Source organism: Nicotiana sylvestris, chromosome 9 (assembly GCF_000393655.2).
Source record: "Nicotiana sylvestris chromosome 9, ASM39365v2, whole genome shotgun sequence".
In the NCBI taxonomy this organism is placed as follows: Eukaryota; Viridiplantae; Streptophyta; class Magnoliopsida; order Solanales; family Solanaceae; genus Nicotiana; species Nicotiana sylvestris.
Window position 1 is genome coordinate 33,779,066 of NC_091065.1, and position 6,000 is coordinate 33,785,065.

Consider the following 6,000-nt stretch of genomic DNA (forward strand, 5'->3'; position numbering starts at 1 on the left):
CAAGAAGTATCTAACCTCAGTTTTTAAAATGAAGGATTTAAATGAAGTTGATACTATTTTGGGAATCAAGGTCAAAAGAGATAACAAGCAAGTGACTTTGTCACAAGCACATTATATAGATAAAATCCTTACTAAATTCAGTCATTTAGGAATAAAGGGGTATAATACTCCTTATGATTCTAGTGTTAAGCTAACTGCAAATACTGGAAGAGCAGTAGCACACTTGGAGTCAAGTGTGATAGGTAGTATGATGTATGCAATGCATTGCACTAGACCCGACATTGCATTTGCTGTTTGTAAACTTTCAAGGTTTACCAGTAATCCAGGTAATGATCATTGGAAAGCAATAAGTAGAGTACTTGGATATTTAAAATATACAAAGCACTTAGGCATTTGCTATAATGGTTTTCCTAATGTATTAGAGGGATATTCTGATGCAAGTTGGATTACAAGTGTTAATGATAATAAATCCACATCAGGATGGATATTTACTCTAGGTGGTGGAGCCATTAGTTGGGCATCCAAGAAACAAACATGTATTTCCCATTCTACTATGGAATCTGAATTTATTGCATTAACAGCTGCTGGAAAAGAAGCAGAATGGCTGAGGAATATGTTACTTGATATAAAGTTGTGGCCACAACCTATGCCAGCCATTTCCATATTTTGTGATAGTGAGACTACAATGTGTGTTGCTTACAATAAAATTTATAATGGGAAATCGAGACATATAAGCTTGAGACATGCTTGTATAAGAGAATTAATTACAAATGGAGCTATAGCTATAATATATGTGAGATCAAATAAGAATTTGGCTGATCCACTTACGAAGCTATTAGGTAGAGATGTAGTACAACAAACTTGTGGAGGGATGAAGCTGAGACCCTTAAATTAAATACAAGGAATGGGAACCCCACTTTGAGTTAGTATACACTCTAACAATATAAGTTCAATGGGTAATAACAAGTTACTTGTATTGTTTAAGCACTGATCTCCTCTTTAGGAGCCCTAATTCTATTGTACTACTTACTGTTATATGAGGAGTTAAGGAGTTGTTAAATGCTTGTTATAACAGGGGCATAAAGACAAACTCCAAAGTGCATACTGTTACATGAAGATGTTGATTAATCTTAATGGAATTATTAATGTCTGGAGTAACAGGGACATATTAACTAATTCCACCTATATGAATATTGAAGTGGTGCCGCTTCTAGCAAGATTTAAAGGGTTGATCTTGTAAATATTCATGAATTCAGGATGAGCACATGGCCGTAAACGTGCTAAAGCGAATACTGGATTTTCTAAGCTACTAGATAACGCTGTGTGTGTGGTATTTTCGGTTTTGGCACAAGGATTTGTGGTTCAAATCTTAAGATACCATTAACTTCGTCAAAACTTTAATATACTTACACTAAAGGAAAGTTCAAATCTGTAAAAGATACTTTCAATTATTCACAAGTGTTATGAAGTGAAATAACAAACTAGTGGGGGATTGTAAGATAGTTTGTTATTGGCAAGTTGGAAGTTGGATTCTTCCCACATCGGAAGAAAGAAGTTCCGTGCCTGTCATGTGAAACACTCCCGGGACCGACCTTACTCGTACCATGCCTGTTAGCCTCGGAACTGATCATTATGAAATAGCACATAACAGGCACGAGATTGTCTCAACAAGCACGAGATTGTCTCAACAGGCACGAGACTGACTCAACAGGCACGAGATTGTCTCAACAGGCACGAGACTGACTCAACAGGCACGAGATTAACTCAACATGCACGAGATCCTAGAGTTAATTAATTATTTAAATTTTAAATTCAAAATTCGAATAAATAATCGTGTCTGTTTGTGAAACAAGACATTTTTTCTGAAAGGGTCTATTGGTTGCCTATAAATACACAAGAATTCCAACGAAGTGGTAATAGAAAATCACAAGTGTTACTGCAGGCTTTGTTGTATCCTGAAGAGAATCGTTTTGTATTTTCCCTAAATTAGTATACAGGCGATAACTCTTTAAGGACAGTCGATTTTCACGCCTCAAAGCCAATTTGATTATTTTATTTCTAACATACTCTCTCTTATTCGTCTACTAATTTTATTTTTTATTGAGGGCGCTCGTTCATGTTGTTTTAATTAAACTTATTACTTCCATATACACGTGTGCAAACAAGAAAATGTCAACATATAGTAATACCATATGAATTCTGAAGTTACTAAATTTTGAATTTGTTTTTGCTCAGCACTGACCTGAAAAAAATGAGAGAAAACACCACAAACACGCGCACACGCACACAACACAACACAACATAACACAAATAGTCACACTGAGTATTGCATTTGTACATGCAGAGATTGTGGGTTTTGTAGGTTGGTAGACATTGAAGGGATATGAACTTATATTGTCATTAGCTAAGCCACGGTTTTGGAGCTTTCTATTTAAATAGAAGTACCATATTTTGGGTTTCTTAATTACATCCTTAAGCCAGATTTTAAGGTAATTATGACTTTCACCTTTGTCTTATATACGTACCATTCAATTCATTTTAATACTAAATTCACTTGGAATATGAATTATTATAATTATAAGTAGATTAAGTCAATGCAAACAGATGAAATTCTTCACCCTTGGTCAGTAAATGCGACAAAAATAAGAAAAAAGAAAGGCATATTTCCTTTCTGAGCGGTGAAATTTGGATATAGCTAGTGTTCAGTAATTGAAGTTCACGAGATCACTTAATTAGGAAATGGGCCACCTAAAAAAAATTACACATGATTCTTAATATCCAGAATACTAAATTGAATCACCAATTATTTACACATGCATGATTCTTATGTTGCTTTGATTTCATTACGCTATTATAAACAGTTTTATCCAATTAATTATCATAATTAAGAGAAATAATGAATTTGCAGCTGCACATACAATTGGTACTACAGCATGTTTCTTCATGACCAAAAGGCTTTACAATTTCTTCCCTGGAGGAGGTTCTGATCCATCAATAAATCCCAGTCTCCTACCAGAATTAATGGCTACTTGCCCACAGAATGGTAACGTTAATGTCCGATTACCGATAGATGAAGGCAGCAGCGACGCATTTGACAACCAAATTTTGCAGAATATTAGGAGTGGTTTTGCTGTGTTACGATCTGATGCTAGCTTATATGAAGATGCGGTAACAAGGAGTGTTGTGGATTCTTACTTTGGGATGTTTAGCCCATTTTTGGGGATATCATTTGAGGCTGATTTTGCCAATGCAATGGTGAAAATGGGTAGAATTGATGTGCTAACTGGATTTCAAGGAACAATTAGACGTGTATGTTCAGCTTTTTGATTGATATAATTGTAATTACTAGTTGTACATTCTCATTAGGTCTTGCTTAAGCATTTTACTTTGTGTGTCGTACAAACTTAATGGTGCATTTTGGAGTGTGCAATATCAGAATCCAAGAATCTGAGAAGAGAAGTAGAGAACTACTAATTTTGATATATAGGGTGTGTTTGGTATAACGGAAAATGTTTTCTTGGAAAACAAGTATAGTAATCTTATTCATTTTCCGGTGTTTGGTACGCAAATTAAGAAAAATGACTTCTCAAGAGTATTCATAAATAATTTAGATATAATAAATATGAAGCCATAAACTTTCAAACCAACAACCTTCGAACCCACAAATTTCATAAACTTTCGAACCGCTAAACTTTCAAAACCATGGAATTTCGAACCCTAAACTTTATAATTTCTAGACCCGTAAACTTCCAAACACATAAACCTCCGAACTCATAATTTTGAACCTTTAAACCGATAAATTAAAAAATTAGAAACTGAAAAATATATTTAAAAAATATTTTTTTGGGGGGGGGGGGGGCGTGAAGGGGTAGTAGTCTGGGTGGTAACGGAAAAACTAAAATTTGAAAAAAAAAAGAAGCCTTTTTTGGAGAGAGGGTGAGGTGGGTTGGTGAGGGTGGGGAAGGTTGAGAAAGAATTTTGGAAAATGTTTTCTCTTCTCTTGATAAGGAAAACATTAATGAGTTTATAAGGAAAATATTTTCCAAAACATTTAAGCCCACCAAATATGAGAAAATTGAAAAATATTTTTCGGAAAATGTTTTCCTTCATACCAAACACACCCATAGACTTTCAAGTTTTCGATCCGATGATTAGCCGCTAAAACCACATAAAGACACTGATTTCACAACAAATAAAGTTTAATTTCTTTTTTTGTATGTGGTTCTTGACCCTATATCTTATCTAATTAAACTATTTCATTGATTTGATGATGAATTTCGCTTAGCCCTTAAGCTTCAATCTAGAAGGTTGAAAGCTGAGGTAGATTCATGATTTAAACCTTATGTGTTTAACCTATGGAGCATTGAACTCACTATATTCTCAAAGTTATGGGTTTATATCTATTATAGTAATTTTATTGAATTTTTACACATAAGATTGTACTCCGCATCGAAAGTAATGAGTTCATATGAACCCGGTGCTGGATCTGCCCCTGCTTGAAAGCCTTTTAGTCAATAAGTACGGATGTATAGACTGGCATCTTAGAGTAAGAAAAGATTGTTCCAGATCAAGAATTTGCAAAATAATCTGTGGTAAAACCAGGATAATTTTTTAATTTGTACTGAGGCCCGTGGCAAAGTTCTTTATGCAACTTATACATGTGACATAAACTTTTTTTTATTCCTGCAGTCATCTGTAATTCTGCCCAATGTTCTACCGTGGAATTCTGGATGTAAATTGAAGTGAATTCACGAGAAGCCTAGTTTCTACACTCTGTCTTTACCTCCCTGTAACAAGTAGAGGCGGATTCAGGATCTGAACATGAGGGGTTCAACTTTTAAAAATTTAAGCACTGAATTTATCACACTTTTGAATAGGTTCATACTATATTGTTTTTAAAATTCTAGTATGTGTATATATATATATATATATATATATATATATATATATATATATTCTGTTCTATGTCGAAAATATTGGGATTGGTTGAACCTCTACCTAATATAAGCTACATGGCCACAGGTAATAACATCAACATGCCACGAATTCTTCGAAACTCTCTATTGAACAGTCAAGAGTTTTGTCCTAAACAATAAAGGTCTATACAATTACAACTTAGATTGAGCTGGCAATTCTTCCAAGATTAATATGATTAGGATGCGGTTGGAACACAACTTGAGCCAAAAAAGTTTTCCGGTTGGAAACAAAATTCTGTTAGCTTTTTAATTTGTTATTGTCCACATTAGTAAACACAACCAAATTGACAACACCTTTTTTTTTTGGTTTCTTTGTTACATTATGTTTCACATGCATGTCCTGTTGGATAGTGAAAGCATCTTCAATTTGCACTCGCTTCTTTAGGAAATCTTAATAAGCATTTCAAAAAGAAGAAGAAAAACAAAGACAAAAGCACTTCAAGACTAGATCTTCTTCAGCAAATTGACAAAACTTTCTTTGTGTGTTTGTCATATCTCTTATGTTTTATTTGAGAGTGAACTCGTTCTCAAATTGCATACGATTCTTTAGAAAATCCTACTAAGTTCTTCAAAAGAAGAAGAAACAAAGACAAAGTAAAAGCACTTCAATACAGTTGCTTTCGTCATCAAAAGAGTTTATTTTTTCAAGCTCAATTTAAATTTTGTCTTCACTCATACAAAATGTCCTACGATAATCGCTCGGATTAAAATTGAAAAAAAAACATCCTTACACATCACTACACCGAACAAATAATATATTATTTATTTTTTCTATTCCTTTTAGGGTGTGAGAGATTGTTTGCAGTATACTGTAATTATTTGATTATGTTATTTGCTTGACACGAATGATTTAGCTTTTACCTATAAAGCACTAGAAGTTTGTATCAGGTTTTTCTCGGTTAGGTAGTTCTTAAAATATTTAGAAAGAAACTACTCTGAAGCTCTTCAACCGGCTCACGAGGGAACTACTCAGGTAAAGCAGTCCAAAATAGATATGCTTACAACTGAGTATGAACTCTTTAAA